The sequence below is a fragment of the Ursus arctos genome, unplaced genomic scaffold (assembly GCF_023065955.2).
Source record: "Ursus arctos isolate Adak ecotype North America unplaced genomic scaffold, UrsArc2.0 scaffold_37, whole genome shotgun sequence".
Lineage (NCBI taxonomy): Eukaryota > Metazoa > Chordata > Mammalia > Carnivora > Ursidae > Ursus > Ursus arctos.
Window position 1 is genome coordinate 18,262,304 of NW_026623053.1, and position 13,309 is coordinate 18,275,612.

The 13,309-nt window shown below is 38.4% G+C and overlaps 1 long non-coding RNA gene across 1 annotated transcript in view; it reads left to right on the plus strand.

The window, feature by feature from the left end:
- LOC123001852 (uncharacterized) overlaps nt 1-13,309 on the plus strand; it is a 133,784-nt gene that overhangs the window by 24,948 nt on the left and 95,527 nt on the right. Inside the window, exons 5-6 of the long non-coding RNA XR_008957191.1 lie at nt 5,056-5,195; nt 9,348-9,556. This is a non-coding gene — a long non-coding RNA (uncharacterized LOC123001852). The remainder of the gene's footprint in view (nt 1-5,055; nt 5,196-9,347; nt 9,557-13,309) is intronic.

A 13,309-nucleotide genomic window follows, 5' to 3' on the forward strand; every position in this document is an offset into this window, starting at 1 on the left:
GAGATCTCTGTAAGAACGCAGATCATGCCTCTCTTACTGACTGCACTCACCTGGGGCCCACCATAGTGCCTGGCATATTAGGCACGCAAGAAATACTTGTTGAATTAATAGGTAGATGAGTGCACAAATGCGAACATGGAATCTCAGCAAGAACAAGCAAACCGACTGAGGTCGTAGAGTATTTTAAGTGGTGGAGGGTGACTCACTCAGGTCACCGACTCACTCCTGGGCACCACATCAGGCGTGCAGGTGGTAATATGCATTTCATACCGAGAGACTATTTAACGACTGGTAATTGACTTCGGGTAAATCTGAGATACATTATTTTTACAGATTTTTATCTTCCCTAGGTGTATTATTTTGTATTTGCATTTTAGGAAGCTTGTTTCATACAAGTTGATTCCACTATTTTTACTGTCTCAGATACTATTTTTAGAATAGCCCCTTTTCTCTGATTATGAAAACAACACATGGGGCCCGAATGAAATTATGTGGACTTGGCTTTGAATCCCAACTCTACCATAGACAGCTAAGTGATCTTAGGCAAGTTACCTATGGAGATAATACTTCCTACCTAGGTTGTTGTTGTTCTTTTTGTTTTCTTTTTGATTTCCTCAGAAGTAAATAAGATAATATGCACAGTTTTCTTGGCATAGTGTCATGTACATTATAAACATTCAACACAGATTTAACCATTAATGCTAAAATACTAATAATATATGCTCATTGCAAAAAACCTTTAAAACACAATAATATTGAAAAGAAAATAATAAAACACTCATAATCAAATCCTCAGAGATTCCTGCAGTTAGGAATTTGTTGTGTTTTCTTCTACAAATGTTGTGTACATTTTTGAAGAGTTGAGATAGCACTGCATATATCATTTCGTGAACTGCTCTTTTTGTTTTGACCTCAGCAGGAGACTAATTTGATTAAGAGATAAAAGCTGAAAAAAGTCAGGAGTGCCTTCCACACTAGAGCATCTTGATAGCATGTTCACAGACCCTAAATGGGCACTTCTTTGTGTTTTTAAATTACTTTTCTGCTCAAGGAGTGATGAAGCTGAAGTGTTGCTCCCTAGGATATCTGGAAGGCAGTAATTATTCTGCTCTCTAATTGGAGAATAAATGTCCGGTTTTACTCTGTGCTTTTTCCAGGCCTGTGCTAATCAGGATGCTGGATCTTGGAGCTTTAAGATAATTAGTGATGGACATTTTGCTCTGGTTGTTAAATAGCCTTCCCTTTCCTTTGCAATGCCTTCTCATTAGTAATCAAAGGAGAAATTACATCAGGGAAGCTGAAGATACATTTATATGGCTCAAATGCCACTACCGGGTTGTGAATTACTCAAGAACCTGTGAGTATTTGGAATCACTTGGAAACCAGGTGTGCTTGTAAAGATGACAGAAGGATCGTCTTTAACAAGGGACACACTCAATGCAAGGGGCTGATGGCGAAATGTCACCTGGCGGCTTTCTTCCTGGCTGGCTGTTTCTCGGAGTGACTGAAACAGGTTTCAGCTAAGGTCAGGGACTGTGAGGGGTTGATGAACGACTACTTTTGGCTCTCACCTCATCTAGGGAAGGCACTGTCTTGTCAAAATTACTCTTATTATTCTCAGGAGAGAGATCCAAGGCAGTTACTGAATTCTCAGAGCACAAATACTATGGACTATAACTAGCTTAGAAAAAAATCAGAAGCAGATAGAAGTAGGAAGCTATATTCCTGGTTGGAGTAGATTGTTTAAATTATCATCATCACCATCACCATCATATATTTAGCATGGATGAACAAGTGGGGAAAGAGGGACACTTGACTTGATTTTTCTGTCAAGCTGGTAGATGTAGCATGTTGTGGGTTGAGTTGCGTCTCCAAAAAGATATGCTCAAATCCATACCCCAGGTATCTGTGAATGTGATCTTATCTGGAAATAAGGTCATTGAAGATGTAATCAAGTTAAGATGAGGTCATACTGGTTGGGGTGGGGGTAAATCCAATGACTGGTATCCTTATCAGAATGCCATATGAAGATACAGGGAGACACACGAGGAAGAGCATCATGTGAAGACAGAGGCAGAGATCGGAGTGATGCAGCTACAAGCCGAGGAACACCAAGGATTGCTAGGAACCACACCGGAAGCCACAGCGGAGGCTAGGAAGAGACAAAGAATCCTACCCTAGAGCCTTCAGAGGAAGCATTGCTCCACTGACACCTTAATTTTGGAGATCTAGGCTTCAGAACTGTGAGGAAGTAAGTTTCTGTTGTTCGAAGCCCCCAAGTTTGTGGTTATTGGTTATGGCAGCCCTAGCAAACGAATACGCAGTGTATATGGGGTTGGTCTCCATCTATACTAGGAGCCCTTTTGCAAGAGGACTAGAGATCGTTTCTATGCTCAGACTGAGTTTTGTACTGCTTCTTATTCTCTATGGCCTACCACAGAAGAAAATGGAGAAACAGTGTTTCTTACAGCTTGGAGGGACACGTGAGCACACACATCTCAGGCTGGGTTTCCTCAGAAGCAGGCCCTGCAATGAGGATTTGTGCAAGTAACTTCTTTGAGATGATCCAAGGAGGTGCTGATGAAGGAGTGGGGACGTGAGGTAGGCACGGGACGGAAGCAAATACAGGCCAAGTTGTTGATCAGTTTATACTGTGGGACACTAGGACACATCCCATTGGGGAAGTCTGGGGGGATAACATAGACGACGCCTTAGACTTTTCTCCCCAGAGGAAGGGAGTCGAAGGATAATTACCTGTCTTTTCACCATAGATGCCCCTTTACTTCCTCCAGGAATTCTGTCCTTGCATATGTCCTTGAGTGCATAGCTTGCATTTTTAGATTTTACTTTTCACCTCTGTGAGATCTATCTCTTCATCTTCATTTTTGAATTCCAAAATCATAATGGGAAGGATTTTTTATAGATAAAAACAAATCAAATCGTATGTATTCTCTTCTTTCTGCGATAATGCTGAAACCTTATAACTTACCCTTTTTTATGCATCACTCTGGAAGAAGCCCTCCCCCTAGATTTGCCTCTCCACACACATCCCTGCATGAGAACCCTTCGTGCAGCCTTTGTCCACAATGTGGGCAGCTGTGCATGGTACCTAGGAAGGTTAAGAGAATAGATCTTCAAAAGGTAGCTTTCAGGTCAAATTTAATATATCCCAAGTCTCTGTGAAGCTAGGCAGTGTAATGCTTTTGAGGATTTCAATTTGCAAACACCTTTCTGAGTGGGAAAGCCTATTTAGTTGATCTTTTCAGAAATAAGATTTTCAGGCTTATTTTTAGTTGCTGAGTCAGAATGGCTGCTTTAGAAATGTAGTTTTAAGCCTTGGATTTGATTTGGCAAAGAGAATATATAAAAAAGTTAGAAAAAAATTATGTAATTCTCTAACCAAAGAAATGATGAGTGTGTCCAGTGATAGCACTTCTTTTGGGGTAGGTATTCACACAGAAAGACTCACCCTGCAAGAACGTGCTGTTCCCCACTCAGCCTTTTGGGCATTGCAAATTTTGCAAAAAATTCCGAGCATGCAGGAGAGAAAAGTTTGATATCACCTCGAACAATAGCAAGTGGCAATGGGACACCTGTCTAATGAACCTGGCTTTCATTCCAGCAGCAGCAATAGCAGCGAAACTTTCAAGGTGCGATGAATTATTATCCGCCATCTGTTTCACAAAATGTTAATTCTTCTCAAACCAAAATTACAGTCCAGCAGATGAGCTCTTCGTGAAGCAACAAGTCATCATTCATATGAGGCTACAGAGAGAACTTGAGCCGGAAATTATTAGTGCAAATGATTTGCCAGAAACAGAGTAGAATCTTATTAAAGACCAGAGAAAATGGTCAATTAGATAATGAGACACAAAGTAAGTAGCCAGTGATGGGAAGAGGGGAAAATAGTATCAACAGACGTTAAACTAGAGGATGTTTCTCATTCTGTTCTATCCTTGAGGAAATAATTACTATCTCTATAAAGACTTCCATGTGGTTCTTGTGCAGGGTGCTATATGAATCGTGACCCGGAGTTGTGAAACATAGAGGTCCAGGTTTTCCTTTGTCTTGAGATTGTAGTGAGATCATTGTGTAGAGGGCGTGCGTCTAAAACCCATTTCCTTATTTGTAGATAATGGGCAATTGAATTTGAGATGACTAGCACATTTTGGGTATATACCATTTTAAAAAAATAATAGATACTTATGTGTAACATAATTCATAAACATACAGTATCTTTTAGAAATTGTACAAAAGCTTCGGCTATGACACTTATTGGGACTACTTTTCCCTACAAGTTGTGGAATTAATATATAGATATATCTTATATAAATAATATATACAGAGAGCATGTTATATTAAACTATAAAGGGTGATTTTAGATGTAATGTATGGTCCACAAAATTCTTTTCCAAATAAAGTTCTGTTAATTCTCATTTGCTGATGTATTTTGAAATTGCAGATTTTTCAAAGTAGGAAAGTTAACTAATTATCTTATATTTATTATTCTAAGTTGCTAAGTATAATATGCAGTGTATTTAATAGTTTTCTTTCAGCCATTTATTTGGCTGTAAATCTTTGGTGTTTTAAATAAAATTTGTGTCTTACTTTTAAATCTTCCTGAACTCTGCACACCACTGTTCTATTATGAATGCATAACAAACGTAAAAGGAAATGAAATGGAAAGTTGTCTAGGGTCTGGACTGTAATAATTCCTCCCTGAGAATTAAGATTAAGATTCTGAAAAACTTTGGGGTGGGATAAGTTTGAGCTGAGAAACTGAAGAGTATATGCTGGAGAATATGTGAATGGGTCTCAAGTATAGTTCTGAAAGCTGTGATAAATATATACCTAAATCCAAGCCTGTGTCTACTTTATGCATACGTTTATGTCTTATATTTACATCCACATAAATAGCTATCTGTATCGACATATTTACAGTCATTCAAACAATAGACATCACATTAAATGAACTTTATGAATTATATTTTATGTACCTAAAATTTAACAACCCATGAATTCAGTACAATTAATTCCAATTTCTTTGATCTTCAGATGACTTCCTAAAATGATGTTTGCTGATGTTGCTTATGATTTTGGTGATAAGCGAGGAAAAGTGTATTTTTCTGGGAAGAATTATCCTCCAACTACTGGGTATTGAAGTTCTTAAGTTTTCTTCATTCTATTCTGAACTGGTGAGATTTTTTTTTCTTGAGGTTTACCAGCTCTTACGTGCATTTGAATGGCGCTGCCTGAAGGGCCAAGAATTTTTTTTTTAAAGTAACATTGTGTGTTTGTTTGCTGATCAGATTATAACATATAATTAATTTCTGAAACATTTGGGGGAGTTAAAAAAGAGAGAGGAAAATAAGTCATTCATAATTTTATTTTCCAAAAACAGTCATTATTTGGTATATGCCTTTGAAACATAGTTTAAAATTTCTAGATATCATCATTCTAAAATGCAAGCAACTGACTTGAAAATTCAGTTAAAATTCAATTAAACCACACTGACTTTTGCTCCCTCCAGCTGATGTAAGAGCCTGAGCCTTCTTCCATACCACACCATGTTATTTTGGGCATGGCCAAGAGTGATCCTACGGCTTCTAAAACAAGTGTGTGTTCCACACTCCAAGGTCACCTGCGAAATGACTCAGTAGATAGTTCTTCAGCTGCCTTGATGTCTTTATCTTCCTTGATAAAATGCCAAGCGCATTGTTTTCAGATCCTCCCTAACCCACAAAACCTTGAGCTGCCAGAATGGACCGAATGTTCTGAGTTTCTCATGTGGCAGAATGTAGTATTGCACTGAATTCCATCCATCTGCTACTTTCTGGGGCCCCCATGCAGAAGTGCTTGGCCCTCATGCCTAATAGAGAATTTACAAAATTGTCTCCTTTTATCAGCATCTGTCATTTTTTAGGGCTCAAACGCAAATGTATGGGGTCTGGGGAGCAACACCATGCTGTTTTCAGCATCTTTTATTTCTTCCCCTCTGTGTCTAGCAGGATGTTTTTCTCTCTGCCGAATAATGTGTGCAAATAGATGCTTCGAGTGGCCCTACGGTACAATCAGATATGCTGTCAAACGTAGGCTCAAGCTGAGATGCCCAAGATATGTTGTTTTAGCTAGAAATGTTTTTTCCTTTGCAGTGGCAGGAAACATCACTCAAATGACCTTAAGTCATTTAAGTAAAAAAAAAAAAAAAAAAAAGGTTTCCTTTTTCCAATTCCAAATTCCAATTCCAATTTCCAAACCTCTCGGTTTGGTTTTTTTCAAGTAGCGGCATGATGAGCATGGGTAGGTAGTCTGGGACACCTCCCCACCAACACTGGCAAAAAAAAACCCCAAAACAAAACAAAACAAACCTAAACAATTATAGCAAAAGAAGAAAAATCGCCTTGACATCGGCTCTGACAAAAGTCTCAGTGAAGATTCGGATTGTCCTGGTTTAGGTCCTGTGCTTAACATGTAATTGTCACTCTAGCCAGAGGATCAATTACTCTGATTGGCTCTAGCTATGTTGGATACTGCATTACAGCTGGGCTGCCTGCTCACCTCAAAGCCTGAAGAGGGGCAGAGAGAGGATTAGGTCCACCAGTAAATAACAAGGACTGAAAAAATTAGAATCAGTGTGAAGGATTGGTTTCCAAAAAGATACTAGACAGACTACCCAAATATCTACTATAATATTCAGATTTTGTTGTGATTGTAGAATGTGCATTCAGGGTTTCAGTCAGCTTTATTCATTATCATATCCTCAGTGTCATGCTATACATTTAAACAACTGTTTTTCACTTAACACTGTATCCTGACTATTTTGCTGTGTGATTAAATGTATTTTCCCAACCTGATTTTAGTGGCTCTACAGCATTCTGTTATTTAGATATACCATTATTTATTTAACCAATACTTAATGTTGAATATTCTCTTGCTTGAATCTGAAGTCTTCCTAAGAGCAAAGCAGTTATCCTGAGAGTTACTACATCACTTAGCTTGTTCTTTCTAGGGTTTCCTTCTCAGCCTTCTTGGAGTTGGGAGAGCTAGGTGAAGCAAAGTCAATGCATTAAACATTAACATTTAGTGTATCACCTAGAAAAACTCCCTGTGTTTCTCTTCTATGCATACAATACTCTGACATCAGATGTGTGGGTTTTTTCCCCACCACACCAACCAGTTCTTTGACACCAACTGGGCATCCCGCAATTTAACTCAATTCTGATACTAACAGTGGTGAGTGCACACCCACAGGTTAAGGGCTCAGTGCCACAAGACTATCTCCACTTGAGATGCCATTCACAATAGTAGGTCCCCAGGTTACCCATAACTCACATCCAACTTGGCTACAAATCAGAGATTCCGATGACCCTCTATTTGGATTTGACCATTTGCTAGAAGAATGCACCTAAACATATCTCCCCAAAACCCAGTATCACTGGCATTTTTACAGAAACATCATTAAGTAGGCATGATCAATTATAAACTCCATTTCTAGCCCGTCTCCCCACTCTAGAGAATGTGAGGGTGGGGGCTGAAAATTTCACCTTCTAACTTGGTTTTTCTGGTGATCAACCCCCATCCAGGATCCTGGGAAGAGTCACCATTAGAAAAAAAAAGATGTTCGCATCACCAAGGAAATTCTGAGGGGTTTAGGAGGTTGGTGTCAAATGTTCCTATCACTCAGGAAATGACGAAGGTTTTAGGAGCTCTGTGTCAGGAACCAGGGCCAGAGACCAATATATATATTTTTTGGTTATTTCACATTTATTCACACTGATTTGGACCTATCTAGAAAAGAAACAACAGGTCTGCGCTACCAAAGAAGTTCTGAACGTGCTGGCCCTGCTCAATCCTGTTTGGACATCTAGACTAGCCCCCTATGATCCTATACTTCGTGTTTAGCATAACCTTTCCTAAATCATGCCCAGGTCTTAAGTCGAAGTAACATTTGGGGCTCTGCCCTGATTCTGGATCACTTTGTTTGCAATTGTATCTTCTAATTTTAATTTGTTAAAATGAGAAGTGGTGCCACTGTCTGGGCTCCTTTCAGCCCAGGAGCCCAAGACCACAAATGCTTTGGGGTCTTCTCCTTTTTATAGCACTCTTTCCCCCTAAAGTCTTGCCAACTATGTGAAACTATTGTGGTTTTACTAACCAACCTTGGTATCCATCCTTTAATATAGATTTCTCTTTTGTTCAGTGCTTCCCAGCCAAAAGAAAACATGAATGTTCCTTGAGTAATTCACTTTGAAAGTTTCCTTGCATTTCCTTATAAAATCGTATTAAATCACTGCAGCCTCATCCAAAAGTTCTCTGTGTCCCCATTCCTAAGATGTAAACTGAGAATAATACTACTTACCTCACAGGCCTGCTATCAGCTTAAATGCATTTACAATATTGCCTGCCACATACCAAGTGTTCAATAAATATCAGTTAAATAGTTATTACTATTATTGCTATACTGCTCTTCTAAGAGTGGTTTTTATATTTTAGTGTGAAGACACTGGGCTTAATAAATGGGAGGGGCTATCTTTCTGAAAATAAAATCTATAGGCTATCAAAGACGAATTATTGCCTTTGTAATAACAACTTACATAGGAAATTTGATTTGCTTCAGTATGTTCTGCACAATCCTCATTCTAGTTTTCATGATGTTGACCTCTTCTGTGTCTTGACTGTTCTGTATGTGTGTACTTTCAAGGGAGCCAGCTCTCTCTGTCACAGTTGCTGTTCGGTTTTTCTAATGGTGGGAGGGATGTTTTAAAATCCTTTGATAGTCCTTGTTGGAGATGGATTCCCCATTGTGTGACCATCATGAGCTTTTCTGTTGTTAAAGGATAAACTGACCCATATTAAAATTTTTTAGACTTATTTGAGTAAAAGTTGATTCAAATCAGGCAACATCAAATCTAGCAGAGAGAAAGTAGCTCTCAGGAGCTCTAGAATATGAAAGACTTTTAGAGGCAGAAGGGGATGGGAACAAGGAATTTATCCTAGGCAAAAAAAAAAAAAAAAAAGTTATTACAAGAATCCTTTCATTTGGTTATTACAAGGCAGGGGTCTATCAGGCAGATTCTTTAACTCGTGTTGATCAGGAAATTCCTGATTGACTGGTTTAAGATTCCATTTCTGGGAGAGCCAAAACTGTAAGTCTTGGTTTTGGTGACGTGGTGCTCAGCATAAGTGACTCCATTTTGGGCCTGTTGTCTTGTTTGTTTAACACTATGTAATACCATTAAACTTGAAAGCTGGAGCTGATAAGCCCTGCTGTCTTTATATTCAGTTTATGTTCAATATCTTTCGGTCTTCTAAAGCACTGCATAATAATAATAATATATTTTCACCAGATTAGGAGGCCGTCACTGACTGGGTAGTTGACAAGAGGCGGAAGAACAAGGCCAGAAGTCAAGGATCCAGAGATGCTTCCCACCTCATGAAGAAGTCACAGAACAAAGCAATGGTCACTTGGAGTGATGGACCCAATGTGGATACAGTTGTGGAAACGATAGAGACAATTCCATATGTCCCCTGTGAGGAAACGCTTCTCTTCTTAAAGGTGAGCTCAAGGACAGAGGTCCTGTCTTAACACCTTCATATCTTTGGTGCCTAACTGTGATCAAATACCTCCTTTTGACCTGGCTCTGTGGCAGGGGCTTACCTGTTCTCACTGAATTCCCATCACAGCCTGAGAGGTAGGCAGCACTGGACTCCCTGAAGAGCCAGAGGGAGAGAAGCTCTAAGTGGTCACATAGAAAGTGGCAGAATGAGAAGACACGTTCAGTTCTGTTTGACCACAATGCCTTGACAGGTGTGTGGCAGGTCAGCTCTATGGGCTCTGGAGCTAGGCTGCCTGAGCTGAAGTCCTGACTCTGTCATTCACTAGCTGTGTGACCTTTGGCCAGTCACTTCATCTTTCTGCTTCTCCGTCCCCAAGGTGTAAAATGGCGATGATGACAATACTTGCCTCATAAGGCTATTACCAGCTTAAAGAAGTTGCCAGTATTGCGTGGAAGATACCAACGGTTCAAGAACGATTAGCTAAAATAACTATTATTATTATGATTATTACAATACTGTCCTTCTCTAAGAGTGGCTTTCATATTTTGGTCTGAGGACACTGGGCTTAATAAATGGGAGAGAACTAGAACTCTGAAAACAGAACACGCAGACTATCAAAGATAAAATTACTGCTTGGCCTCCCTTATTAGCCCTTAGTATCTTTCCTTTTATAATGTTTGAGTCTTGCTCTGGCTCAATTTGAGTCTTTCCCTAGAAAGAGGCAGAATGCACTAAAATTCTACCTGGGTAATAGTTTCAACACTAAACAGTATGTCTGTCTATAGGAAATCATAAAAATTCATGGAAAATTTCATTTTAAGAGTATAACTGATCCAACAAAGGAAATGCACAGCAGTGATACCCGTTTGCTAACTTTTTTTTGGATTTCTGTTTCCCATGATAAAGATATAATTCTAAATATTAATCCATTAAGATTTTCATTTTATAAAATGCTGAATAAATTATATATTTTCTATACAGAGAAGCTCATGGAATCCAATACAACTAATTTAATTTTTTTTCCTTAAGTAATGGTTGGATAAGTATTAAAATGAACATGTTCTTTCCTTTAGGCAAAGGAAGAATTTATACTTACTGTAAGTTTTTGCTTGACCAGATTCATTTTGTCCCTCTAGTTCACTACTCAGTGCTAAATCTAGAGACACATGGTGTTGATCATTTCTTTAAGGGTTTACAACTGTTCTGTGGGCGTGGTTGGGTATTAAGAGAATGTGGGGGCAGTGAGATGGGTTGCTATATTTTACATATTTTGTTTCTTTCATTTGAAAAACATTTTTAGAAGTGCACAGATATTTTGTACTTTTAAAAGACATGCAAAGTATTCTTTATATCCAGAAAAAGTACGTTGGGAAAAGTCATAACCAGGTGTTGCTTTTTAAAATGGGTTTTAGAAATTTCCTTGTGGCTCCATATTTTTCCACTCCAAAGTTACTCTTTTTCCTCCTGGAAGAAAGGAAATCGATATGCACAGTCCATACTTAATGGGTGGGATGTTAGACTCTACCTCTTTGTGGAATACCTACACAAGTATTTGGAATTTTTCTGCTGGGGAAAGTTGTCTATTTTCTCCAGCTTATTTATTTATGCAATCATTTATTTGTGTCAGTGTGGATTCATGAGTACTCATGGGTGTTTATTTTACACTCTGAGTTATAACTCAGTATTTATTAATTTTGTTGCTTCTATGGTTCTAGCTTTGTTGCTCAGAGTTCCATTGGGGGTTCTTTCAGTTGCTCCTGGATCCTTTGACTTACCTCCATCATTTTTTAAAGCACCTCCTTAACTTTCTGATACTACGAGAGGCCCCAGGCTCATCTCATATTTTTCTTGCCACAGTCCTAGAATCAGCCATTTCTCCCAGGAGCTCTAGTTCCATTTATTGAAGGATGGTATTTAAAACCAAGATCTGGGTGCTGGGTATCCTCTTCCATACTGGGCTCTCTCAGCTGAAAGAATAAGGACTTATATGTATGTATTCTAACTAATGTATGTACACTTATCTAAAAATGCTTGTGTATGTGATGAACTACATATGATATAGTTCATCTAATGAGTTCATTCTGATATCTCCAACTCTAATCCATTACTGCATGGATCATTCTAGCTCTCTTCCCTTGCTTACTTCTCAGTCCCCCTTCCACCATCTGCCATCCATTTACCTAATTGTTTAATTCCAGTGTACATGTACAGGGCTTTCAGAATTGTTAACCCATATTCCAATGGGAAAAAGGTTTCATCAACTAGAGCTTATGTACAATTCCTATTGCCTTTAGTCTTACAGACTCCATTTATTTCCAGAGTTACTTGGGTCAGCATCTTATTCCCCTACCCACTTCAGCGAGGTTGTTTCATATGTTTGTAACATGTTTAGATACTTTTGTCTATCCTGTATTTTCTGTTGGGATCCTATGACCTCCTAAATTGATTTTTAAAAAGTTTATACATTGAGCTCTTTGTGCCATACAGTTCTATGGGCCTTGTCAAATGCTTTAATGTCCTGTATTCACCATTACAGTATCAATACAGAACAGCTCTGCCACCCTAAAAATAATCGCCGGTGCTTTACCTATTCAATCACCCTTGCCCACAGGTCCTTGGCAACCACTGATCTGTTTACTGTTCCTAAAATTTCGCTTTCTTCGGGCTGTCATATAATTGGAATCACACAGTATAGCTTTTTCAGACTGGCTTTTTTTCACTTATTAGTATGCATTTAAACTTCATCCATGTCTTTTTGTGACTTGATAGCTCTTTTCATTGTGGAATAACCTTCCATTTTATGCATATATCACAGTTTATCTAATGGAAGGCACCTTGGTTCTTCCAGTTTTTGTCGATTATGAATAAAGCTGCTATTAACATTCATATCAGTTTTTGCGTGGACATAGGCTTTCAGACCAGTTGGGAAAATTCCTAGAAGCGCAATTGTTGAATTGTATGGTAAAATGACACTGAGTTTTATAAGAAACTGTCCAACTGTCTTCCAAACTGGCGGTGCCATTTTGCATTCCCATCAACAATGAATGAAAGATCCTTTTGCTCAACATCCTTATCAGTTTTTGGTATTGTCAGTTTCTGGGTTTAGTCATTCTAAAAGGTGTTCAGTGGTATCATATTATTGTTTTAATTTGAAATTCCCTAATGACAAATGAAGCTGAGGGTCACTCATGTGCTATTTGCCATCTGTATATCTTCTTTGAGGAGATGTCTGTTCAGATCTTGTGTCCATATTTTTTCATTGAGGCGTTTAAAGCTTTTTTGTTGTCGACTTTTAAGAGTTCTTTGTATATTTTGGATACACGTTCTTAATCAAATATGTGTTTTGTAAATATTTTCTCCTTGCTTGTGGCCTGTCTTTTCATTCGCTCAGGAGTGTCTTTCTCTCCCAGAGGAACAAACTTTTAATTTTTATGAAGCCCCGCTTATCAACTTTTTCTTTGGTTGATCATGCTATTGCTGTTGTGTTTAAAAGCTCATCACCAAACCTAACATCGCACAGAGTTTCCCTGTTTTCTTCAAGAAGTTTTGTAGCTTTGCATTTTGCATATAGGCTTATTATACATTTCGAGTTAATTTTTGTGTAAAGTGTAAGATCCATGTCTAGGTTTATTTATTTATTTTTTACACAGGCATATCCAGTTATTCTGGTACCACTTATTGAAAAGACTATTCCTTTTCTATTGAATTGTCTTTGCTCCTCTGTCAAAGTTTAGTTGACTATATTTGTATG